The sequence below is a fragment of the Medicago sativa genome, chromosome 3, assembly GCF_051527215.1.
Source record: "Medicago sativa cultivar Bolivia chromosome 3, Bolivia_mono, whole genome shotgun sequence".
NCBI classification, from domain to species: domain Eukaryota; kingdom Viridiplantae; phylum Streptophyta; class Magnoliopsida; order Fabales; family Fabaceae; genus Medicago; species Medicago sativa.
In genome coordinates, this window is record NC_140751.1 from 59219758 (window position 1) to 59232226 (window position 12469).

Sequence of the window (12469 nt, forward strand, 5' to 3'; positions counted from 1 at the left end):
ATCCGTACATCAGTAGGAAAAAAGAATCAAGATAAGTAATGCTTTGAAATCATTACATTTCAACATATATGATAATGTAACTACGTACCTCAATCACATTCCCTTATCCATGAGAATAATGTCAAATCTTTGACCACTGAAATGAATATCTACAACTTCCTTACCATTTTTTACAGCTTCAATTTTCACACCAGCTCTTTTCAGTAGACCTTGATGAATCATTCGAACAAGCTTATCATCCTCTACAATAAGCTCATTGTTGTTTATAAATGTTTCAGCTTTCTTTCAGCTCAAAGCATTATAAAGATTGCTACCGAAGTATTTATTATTTATATTTTGGTTATTTCTATATGAAAGAATTCATTAAAAACAAGGAAACACAACCTTTGAACATTTTTCTCTTTATCATTATTTATTTTCAAAGTCCGATATTAATATATTCTCTATTTGAAGCTACTTATGATTTATAAAGTACTGGATTTGAAATGGAGGTTTGACTGCACATATTTTGTGCACCATATTCGATAAGTTCCTGATAATATGTTGTTGTGATAATTTTTATTTTTGATATGTTCCTAAAACTAGTTTAGATTAGTTTTGATATGTTGTAAAACATGATTTTGGAATTTGTGTTTTTCGAAGGTTTTGATATTAATATCTACTCGATTTGGATTGGATTTGGATTTGGATTTGGACTTACTTATGATTATAGGTAGTAGATTTTGAATTCAGTTTTGATGATACATAGGTTAACATAAGTTTCGATATGTTGTGAATATGGTTTTAGAGACAATTTGAGAATTTTGTTTTGAGAATAACGATGGAGAGTTACCTGTTAGATGGAGCCTCCCCTATGGAAAGGCCACCATTAGGAGGAGAGGGCTATCAATGAGATGTAAACTCCGAAATTGAAAATGTTTTACATTTTGTTTTGAGTCGAGAGAAAAGAGTTTCCCCTTAGGTGGAGCTACCACTAAGGGAAATGTCACTCTTAGTAGGAAAGAACTATCAACGAGATAAAGTTAGTTTTCGATTCACCCATTTTGATTATTTTCACTAAATTGAGTTTTCTGTACTTTTTTTAAAGGCTTTTACTATGATTTTCATCAATATTTTCTTTAATGGCTTATAATCTTATTTTCACCTCTTTACGATATTTGATTTTCTTTTGTAATATTCTTGTTTGAAAATATTTACAAATGTGTGAATTTTTATGCGTACAAACGATTGCGGATTAATTGAGTTTTATTGTTACTAGTTTTGTAAATTGATATTAGATTTGAGAAAGTTAATTATTCGTTCCGTTGTGTGTTTCCATTCTAGTTTGTGGTGATTGTTGTCTTCTCAATAAGTCCTTGTGATTTACTCTTTTATTTTCTATTTATTTTCAGATTCCCAAGCTACGTAGAAAGCTGCTAGTAGACTCAAAGTTCAGCAGTATCACTCTTTTTGTTAGTCACAATTTATAAGTTCTTGTAAAAATCATATATAAGACCAGAAACTTCCTATACAACACATTAATCCCAAACAACAATGTTATAAAAATCCATAATACACAATAACGGAAATAATGTACAAGACTTAGGTTAATCTTTATGATAAACTAGCAAAAAGACAGGAACTGACGTGCCCGTCTTTCCGCTCTTTTTATTGCGCTAACGTTTGAAGATTATGAACAGTGTTTTTTTTATAAAATTTTGGTTTTTATTAAAACTAAAAAAAATATAAATGTTTCTTGCTTTCAAGTTATAAATAATCAAACTAACCATGATTATATATTTCAACGACAACGACAATAATACAATATAACAAACAAATATAATCTAAATTCTTTTTTTAATGACACCAACAACAATTTTATTATAGAAAAAAGTTGTTTAAGAGTATAATTGGAATTATGAAAAATTAAGTATAAATATACTCATCTAGTTTGTTACACTTTTTAAATGATAAAGGTATATATATATATATATATATATATATATATATATATATATACTCATATTGTGTTTGTTACATTTGTTTTAATATTTAAATTTACTATTATCTATTTGTTACATGTGTTATTTGTATTGAAAATTGAGCGTATTTTTCGAAAAATAATCCAACCCAAAAATGTTGAAAGAAGTAGTTTTCTTTATATATAGTATAGATAATGAAAAGTAACAATTTGAAAAGGGATTCCCCTGCTATCAGGAATCCTATGTGGGATCAAAGATCGGACACTATTAAAACGTTGACTGCGTGTAAGCAAGGTTGTCGTAACGAATTTAAATAATTTTTTTAAGTTACCATAATAGCCTTGATCGTTGACATCCGCGACAACACCTTTCTTCCTCAGATCAACAGGAGGAGGTGCTTTTTTAGTTGGTTTGAGATTTTATTTTGGATCGTTTTGAACTAAAACACCCCTACTTGTAGAAACATTCAAATCAACCCCTACTTGTAGAAACATTCAAATCAATACAAGTCCTAAATAAGAAAAGTAAATATTAATTCCTATACTATAAAAGTGAACGCGTTTAATTAACGAACAAATCCAACCGCAAAAACCCTATATCGGAGAATATTATTTAAAACATTCAAAATACTCCTATAACATAGTGGTCATGTGGCCGCCACTTCATGTTTTGAAGAGAATGAGCTTGATATTATGGAGCTAAGATTCAACCTATTTATAAGGTTTGAAGCAAATAAAACCCTAGATTGCAGCCAATCAAATAGAAGGAGAGGGTAAAATATATCAACTACAAAATTATGCTAAAAACACAACAAACAAAAAAAAAAGGAAAATGGATTAATGATATTATGGCGTGAATGTGTGCTAGAATTTAGTGTGATAAACTTTTTTTACCGTAAAAAGTAAAACACTAGCTTGATTTTTTTTTATTAAGTGATAAATGGAATTTTTCATATTCATTGATAAACGGACAGAGGCGTTGCATATTTGTTTCGAAACATGTTGAACTCTCTAAACATAGGTTTTTACAAAGTCTATGTAGGTTTCAAATTATATCATCCGAACCAATACTAGGCCGGATTTAAATTTTAAAATCTGAAACAATCCTGAATCATGTCGGTGGCTTGGTCAGCAGGGTTGGCCGGTTCCATATGTTTTTCTTGTGTTTTTACATGGATTCCATGGATGACCACATGTTCAGACTTCTCTTGATTGTCGTTACTGCCTATGTTAGCGTTTTACCTATAAAAACCCTCCCATTCTACACCATTTCTCATTCCAACTCACATTATCTTATTCTCTTTCTTTAAAGTTGTTTATGATGCCAATGTTTTACCGTTGACCTTTCATATAAAGGTTAATGTCATCTTGTGGGGATAGTTTGAATCATCAAAGAGTGTTGTTCCACTTTGAAAATTTGCACTCCAAATCTGTCTCAATCGGAGATTGCTAGTCACGGTCACATTCTCTTACTCTAACATCATGTACTCGCGTCTTCTCTGGAGGATGCGCGAGAGAGATGGCAAATATTTTCCTCCTTCTCCCTCCATCTTCTTGTACTACATTTTTAGCATCATGTTTTCTAATATTTTTTAATAAGTGTTATGTTAATGTAAAAGTATTATGAATCCTTGATCAAATAATATAATGTGATAAATTCTTGTCAATTTTTCCCGTGAGCATAGCTCAGTTGGTAGGACAATGCATTATTATATGCAGGGGCCCCCGGACACCCCACTTATTCACCTTATAAGGTGAATTCTAGCCACTAGGCTACCTGACCAAAAAAAAATCTTGTCAATTTAATTTATGTCAAATTAATTTATGTAATTTTAATAATTTATGTCATTATGATAAAAAAAATCTGAGTAAATACAATTTGGATTGTATAATGCAAAAAAGTAAGTTACACTTCATATATTATAAAGTCAAACGAGATCAAATAGTAAATTTAAAAGACACGTACGAAGTATGTAAGATGGGAAAGAAAACTTAAAAAAAAAAAAAAAATATTCAAACAAAAATATTCAAAGCCCAAATTTGTTAAGTAATTATAATAGGTTGAATTGAGTCAAACTCCTACCCTTTTCACAAAAATATTCAAAACCCAAATTGGTTAAGTAATTATATTAGGTTGAATTGAGTCAAACTCCAACCTTTTTCACAAATATATTCAAAGCCCAAATTTGTTAAGTAATTATATTTGGTTGAATTGAGTCAAACTCCAACCTTTTTCACAAATACATTCAAAGCCCAAATTAGTTAAATTAGTTAAATAAAAAAATGCTGCTCCTGTATATATTCTCTGTTTTCACTAATAGGGTGATACATACAAACTCCAACCCTTACAGCAGCCATTGCTGCTCCTTTTCCCCTTTTAACTAATCTATGTAACTAATCTCCTCTCTTCAATTTCCCTGATCCGCACAACCCACTTTTTGCAAGTTCTATGCTTAGATCGATAAGCCAGTCAAGAATCAAATGCAGCGTGGATGCATCGTATATTGGAGATCTGTTGCTACAAAGTTAGTGGATCCATCGAGTGTAATTTCCTTGATTAAGTATGTCACAAGGTATGTGTCTTAATGGTGACATGTTTTTATTATTGCATATCGATATGGCTCCTAAACCTAGAGCTCGCATAAAAACTTGTTAGAGATGTGGGGTTCCATATTATATTCAAAACAATTTTTGATGGATCTCATGATTTTAGCATTTAGTTGTTTTGAAATTGAACAATTGTGATTTTCTTGATTATCCTATTCATCAACTTTGGCTTTTATTCAGTGTGCAATTGTTTATATTTTATATGATAACATGGTTTTAACAGAAACTCAAGTTTGGCGCCAAAGGACCATATGAGAAGCCAACGTTGCGTAACGCTTGGGATTGCATTTTAGGGCTAAAGGAACCCTTGAAAACTATCTCCTGAAAGAGAGCCCAGCAAAATCTGTCATCAGACCTTGACATTGAAAAAGCATCTGAAAGTAATGCAAAGCTTTCAAACCAAACTCCAGGTAATAAAAACTGCAATAAGTTAATTAATTGTTCACCCCATATTTCACCAAATGTAAAGCACAAGTTATTCATTTTTCCTCCATTTTATATCATCTAATTTTCCTGTTCTAGTGCGTGGATTTTATTGTGGCGGTTGAGAAAGTCACGTGCTGCTAAAGTTTTTGAAATATCTAAATAAATTTATCGATTCAAAATGTAAATGTTGGGTATGATAAATAAGTAGTGTAAAATGGGCAGGACAAGCAAGACGAGTGAGCAAGAAAGACATTGTAAGAATATTCTTAAAGGGTACAATTCAGGGGTACTGTTATATTTTGAATCGTAATATTATTTAAAATTGTGATTTTCTTGATTTTCATATTCATCAACTTTGGCTTTCATTCGGTGTGCAATTGTTTATATTTTTACGATAATGTTCTGTAGTATAAATCTTCAAAACCTTTTGCTCAGTTTTTCATTTTTCTGATTTAGTCTGCCTTGACGAAAGCATGGAAGATAATAAAGAATTGGAAGGAAAAGGCAATATGTGTATGATATTGATCAGGAATCTCGATAAAGAATTATGTCCATCAACAGCTGTAGAGTTCTTATACAAACATACTCAAGTACCAGCTAGTATCTTCATTTTTCCGACTTTATGGTTCAAGATAAATACCAGGGTGTCATTATGTTGCACATTGAACAAGATTTCAAAAAGCTGTGACTTCCTAACAAATCAAAACTACATCATAATATCCTCAACTAGCAGGTAGTATAGTTCTTAATCATTGATGAATGCCTGATTCGCCGGCTTATGTTATCTATGAATCTATTGATTTTCCATTTGAAACCTTTTTACTGTCTTTTTTCAAGCCATGGGTGGTAATTGAAAAACATATTTTTTCTTCAGAATACAACACAGGAAGGAAAGAATGGGACAAGCAACAATTTGAAGATTGTACATTCAGGAACTCTAGAATTCAAGATAACAAGGCTAAGAGGGATTTGTTTACAGTATGTTGATCATCAAGTGCGGCTGCACAAGAAGCTTGCATTTTTGGAGGGAAGTATATCTGAAATCTGAAAGCTTGTTAGAGATGTGAGTTTGTAGGATCTCAGGATTTTAGCATGGAGTTGTTTTGAAATTGAAACAATTGTGATTTTCTTGATTAATTATGAAGTAAATGTTACCCTATTCCGTTTTATGTATTTATTTATATGAATAGACTGTGAAAGATTCAATGGTGTAATACTTATTAAATGTACTAGCAAGATTATAATGTGTATCACGTAAAACCTGTGGAAAAAAATGTGAAAAAATAATTGTGAGAATATTGAATTGAAATGACAATTTTAAGTTGGCTTTTATATGTGTTTAGTCCCTGCAAATAGGGGTCATTTAAAAATTGGTCCCTGTATTCCTTAATCCTGGCAGTTTGCCCTGCCAAAATTTAATCATTTAAAATTTGGTCCCTCCCCCCACTTAATCACTAAAATGTCACTAATTTGCTGACGTGGCTCTGTTAATTGGTCACTAATCATCAATGCCACGTCAACTAATTAGTGACGTGGCAATAATTAAGTGGGGGAGGGACCAAATTTTAAATGATTAAATTTTGGCAGGGCAAAATGCCAGCATTAAAGAATACAGGGACAAATTTTCAAATGATCCCTATTTGCAGGGACTAAACACATATAAAAGTCTTTTAAGTTTTAAAAATGTCCATTAGTCCAATACACATAAAAGTTTTAAGTATTTTTGAGATCTCAGATTGGCATACACTTACAATTTCCTCTATTTGCTTTTGTATATCATTTTGTTCTTTTAGTTGTAAATGACAATGATGATTGCTGCGTACTAAAATCTGATAAAACAATGTAAATACTAAGAGAATAAAGAAAGTTACATGCATGAGAATATCAAGCAGTAACTCAAATTAAAATATTTATTTATGTGAGAATATATAAGCATAAATATCCATATAATACATTGACATCAAATCTAAGATTCAAATATTACAAGTTCGTAAGTTAATAATGCAGTTTGTAACATATACTAAAAAACTACATCAAACATTGATAAAAGCTAAATTTTATGTGAATCGTTCAAAGTCCTTGCCATTCTAATAAAGGTCTCCCCATTATGCTCTCCATAAATTCCTTACAATCCAATAATTAATTCTATCAGCAAGTTGTCCCATATCTAACTATTGCTACACCATGATCTAGCTCTTTGCAACAATTGACGGTAAATACTCCCTGTAATAAGTGTATGCAAAATTAAGATACTCATTAGCTTTAACATTGAATGTTAATAACAAAAATTTTCTTGGCTTTTGTGACAATTTAGCAAGCTTAGTATTGTTGAATTTTTGTTCATGGAACTAGGAGACATGTTTGGTTGTAGCTAATTATTTAGGGCCCATTTTCAATAAGCCCTTATTGCATACATACTTATCATATAAGTGATTCTATAAGAAATGATTAAAAAAGTCAAATTGTTTTCATAAGTTATCCATAAAGCTTATGGACATGTCATAAGTTACTTTCGTAAGCTCCTTCAAACAGTTTAACAAGTGTTTATGCTAGTAGATAGTTTCAAATTAACCAATCCAAACAGACCTTTATTTCTTGTATTGCAACCCGAAACTACCGATACTTGATCCAACATTCAATATAAAAGTGTTGACATCAGGGACAACACCTTTCTTCCTCAGATCAACAGAAGGAGGTGCTTTGTAAAAATTCTCATACATGAAAGATCCATTTTCACATGGCGTGCCTCTGAACAGGCCATGGTGATTAACCTTTGATCCAACATAGGTAATGCTAAATATTCATGGTTTGGTCATGTCAGCAAATTAAATTTGTTAAGTTTCTACTTGTAAGGCTTATCCATTTGTTTTGTAACACTTTAATAGGATTTAGCGGAATACTAGAATGTTTCAAGGTAAGGTAGCTTCTGTGGACAGGATCATTCATAATATTATTGCGGCAGTTTGTATGAGCTACTCTTTAATGGTTAAAGAAAGTTGTAATAGTGTGGCAGAATTTAAGGTCACACAATTTTTCCATTTGGCTCTTCCCTTTGCCCCTGCTGTTGTGACAGGTTCTCTGGTTATCATGTGGCTTCCATCTAGTGAAGGTTATATTAAGGTGAACATTGATGGATCTGCCTTTGGCTCCCCTTTTTGTGGCATAGTTGGAGGAGTTTTCCGAAACAGTCAGGCTCATTTTCTTGGAGAATTTTCTCAAAATATAGGGCATGCGACTAGTTTTGAAGCAGAGCTTTGTGCGGTTATGTACGCTATTGAGAAGCTGCTGGCTCTGAATTTGAAGAATGTGTGGTTGGAAAGTGACTCCCTGATGGTAATCAGGTCCTTCTCCACTAGCGCTCATGTTCCTTGGAAGCTCTCACATTCATAGGGAGGGAAACCTTGCTGCTGATGCTCTTGCTTGTAATGGGCATAATTTACCTGTTTCTTTTAGTCACTGGTGGAACACCCCTCCTAGTTTCCTTTCTAATATTTTGATCCGGGATAGTACGGGTAGACCTTTTCACAGGCTTTTGATGTAATTTTTGTTTGTGTTGTTTTACCTTTTTGGCCGGATTTGATGTATTAACTTTGTTGGCTGGGCGCGGCTCCTCTCCTGCCGTTTAATGCATTTGTTGCTTGATAAAAAAAAGTATGGAAGAAAACAATTCAAATGAGTGAGAAATTGGAAATATTTTTATTTTGGTATTTAATGTCAGTTAATAAGTGATAACTGTGTCATTTTGTTTTTGTCTCGTGCTGCGTAGTTTTCAAATCCTATTCTTGCAAAGAGAAGTCGAGTAGTTTTCTAATCCGTAAAAAAAATGCCTCACCATAAAAGATAACTGAATCATTTTGTTTTTGGGTGATGCTTTTTGTTACTGTATGCTTCAAGAATAATATATTTTGGCATAGTTTTCTAATCCATTTCTAGCAAAGCGAAAAACTCTATTAGATTCCATATTATACTCTAAAGAAGATTCTGATATGAGAATAAAAGAAATGAATATTATTAAATAAAAAATTCAGTGTGTTTCACATTTGATTAATTATTGAGTTGGTAAAAAGATTCATCTTGCTAGTTTATACTACCTGGAAAGATGCTACACTCATAGAGGACTCGTGGAAACGTTGATAACGTTGAAACGTGGAAAAGTTAGTCAATCAAAATTTCGAGACTTCGTAGGATTGAGAATCCATAGCTTACTTGCAAACATTTTTTTAGAAGAAACTATCTAAAACTAGCGAAAATTATTAATGGGATTTTGATTGCGCTAACGTTTGAAAATTATTAAGACAGATACTACCCACACCCCAAAGTTACTAATATACCCTTTATTCATGTTCACTGCACATTATGTATACATAAATTCAGTTTACATAGTGTATGTAAACTCAGTTTACGTAGTGTATGTAAAATCAGTTTACGTAGTTTATGTAAATTCAGTTTACATGAGTTAAGTAAACTGAGTTTACATACACTATGTAAACTGAGTTTACATAAACTATGTAAACTGAATTTACATAAGTAAGTTAAGACTGTGTTTTTAGTTCATGTAAACTGAGTTTACGTAGTTTATGTAAACTGAGTTTACATACACCAAGTAAACTGAGTTTAGGTGTATGTTATTCCTTTTTAGAATATGTACGTAAACTAAAGTCACGTGAGACCTATATGTAAACTTAATTTATGTTACCCTTCTACGTAAACTTAAATCAAACAAATCGATGTCGATAGACAACGTGAAATTAACAACAACTATAAACATCCATGGTAAAATTAACAACATCGAATAAATCATAGAGCAAACGATAAATAGAAACTCGAAGAAATTTATGAAATTCACTAACTTGTATTAATCGAGTACGTATCAACGGAAGAGATATTGATTCAATTGACGATTTTAGCAGGTATTGATTGCATATCCATGGTGGTTTGTGGGTGAAAAAGGGGTGAGGGTTCAGAATAATAATAAAAGAAGGGTTTTTAGAAATTTAGATGAAGAGGGCAATTTTGGTATTATTGTAAAAAATTTAATAAATTTGGGTGTAACTATGATTATATGGGGTGAAACTAGAAAGAGTCAATTATTAATGGTGTTTTTTTAATGAAATTTTGATTTTGATTAAAACTAAAAATATAAATGTTTGTTTCTTTCAAGTTATAACAAACCAAACTAACCATGATTATTTATTTCAATGACACCAACAATATAACAAAAAAATATAATCTAATTGTTACACTTTTTAAATGGGATAATAAAAAAATTGTTTAAGAGTATAATTGGGATAATGAAAAAGTAAATATAAATATACTCATCTAGTTTGTTACACTTTTTAAATGATAAAGGAAAAAAAAACCACACACACACACACACACACACACACACACACACACACACACACACACACACACACACACACACACATATATATATATATATATATATATATATTGTCATACCCCAATTTTTGACCTAAGGTCCCGCTGACACGCGTCACGTGACCCTGATCAGTCCTAGACATTTCGGTGAAAATTTCGGCGGAGAGGTATTTTAAAATACCTCATATTTTTGTTCGAGTCAGACCCTCTTCTCTTTTTTAATTTTAATTTCAATTTCCATCTTTTATTTTTTTTTTAATCAATTAATTTTAATTAGTCCATTTTTATTCAATTAATTTTAATTAGTCTATTTTTATTTTAATTAGTCATTCATTTCTTTTTTTAATTAATTACTACTTCTTTTGTCAAGATAATTCAAAAATCCAAAAAAATATATGCATATTTATTATTTTTATTTATTTTTTTTTTTATTAAGTGTCAAGTCCAAGAAATGGTCCAGATACACTGTCACGCGCCTCCAATCCCAGTCCATTCCAAGCCTATCGCAAACGCATTCCTGCCTTGATCTTGATCGAAACAGCCTGTCACGCCATGTATTCCTCCCCAAGCCAAGGCAATTTCGGTTCTCTTAACAAACCCTAAGAGCAAAATCCTGTCACTATAAAACACAAATCCAGCACACACAATAGGGGGCCGAAGTTGACAGTCAAAACCTGCATCACAAAAACCCAATAACACGCACAGCCGAAATCTCCATAAACCTGCAACGTACCAGTAACACGCAACAAAGTTTCACATACGATACCAAATCCATACGAACCTGCAAGCTTTACCAATTCAAACAGACTCAATCATCCAGTCGACACCGCCGATTCTCGCATAACCAATTACCATATCAAAAACCTCAATCGCACAACACCAATCATCAACCATCTCCAACTCAAAGCCCTCTCCCAGTAGTCACAATCCAAAGCCGAATCGTCCATCCGATCGCAGGCCTCAAACCGTCAACCACCATCGGATTCACAAAGACCAGGTACGAACAGGTTGCAACCCATCGCCGAAGCCAGCGAGGAACAACATCGAATCGAAACCGCACATCAATTCAAACGAGGCTGACCAAGCAAACCGGCCACGTCACAATCGGTGCAATACAGCTGCAAATCCGTAAGAGGAACAAGTAAAAGGTAGTTTCTTTTCATCGTTTGTGTTGTTTGTGTATATATGGTTTGATTTACGAGGGTTTGAGAGTTACTGATAAAAAAATCTTAAAAAATAAAAACAATAGGAAGAAGGTAGTGGGAGTAGAATCAAAAAGAAGAAGTAGAAAGGATAAGAGCAAGGAAAAAAAATCGTAAAAAAAAAATATAAAAAGAATGAAGGAAAGAACAGAAAGAAAGAGAGAACGAGGAAGAAGATAGAGGGTAGAGAGAGAAATGAATTGTGGGAATGAATAAAATCTGCCCCACCTCCCTTTTATACCACTGGGTCGACCCATCTGCAGACCCTAACCCATTTAGTGAACCGACCCGGTCCGGTTGTCTTTAAGCCCAATCTGTCCTTTCTTAATTTTTACATCTCCCTGCTCACTGTTTACACCCTTATGCATCCTTTTTATTTTTTTATTCATGCATTTTTAATCTTTCTTGCATTTTTTAGTTTCTTAAATTAGGTTACACATGCATTACTCATTGATTTATTTATTTGTGTATATTTTATTTTATGTCATTCATTATTTATTACGTAAAATTTAAATTGCATATTAGGTTTAGACGTAAATAGTTCATGCATTTGCATATTTTATTTTAGTCATTTTTAAATCATTAGAATGTATAGTAGGCTTAATGTAATTTACTTATTTTTGCTTTGCACATAGTTTAGAATGTAAAAATAGGTTTTCATGTAATTTATTTATTTTTCTGCAGACCTTAGAATGTATTAATAGGTGTTTTTGTAATAGTTTAGGTGCATGTGTGCGTGTGTGGGTGTATGCTTTACTTTCATGCTCTAGCTTAGGTTAATGGTCTTTGTGGTGATCCAACGTCACCACAAAGTGCTACGCTTTATTTTCTTGCTCCGATAGTTTTAATTTTTAGTATTATCATTAAAAAAAAAAACAACAAAAACAGAACA

At 32.2% G+C, this 12469-nt stretch overlaps 1 long non-coding RNA gene across 1 annotated transcript; it reads left to right on the top strand.

The window, feature by feature from the left end:
• The first annotated feature begins 4396 nt into the window (after positions 1 to 4396).
• On the top strand, positions 4397 to 5735 carry LOC146938677 (uncharacterized). Its single transcript, XR_015031390.1, has 3 exons — positions 4397 to 4533; positions 4791 to 4977; positions 5450 to 5735. It is a non-coding gene; the product is annotated as an uncharacterized LOC146938677 (long non-coding RNA).
• The last annotated feature ends 6734 nt before the right edge of the window (positions 5736 to 12469 follow it).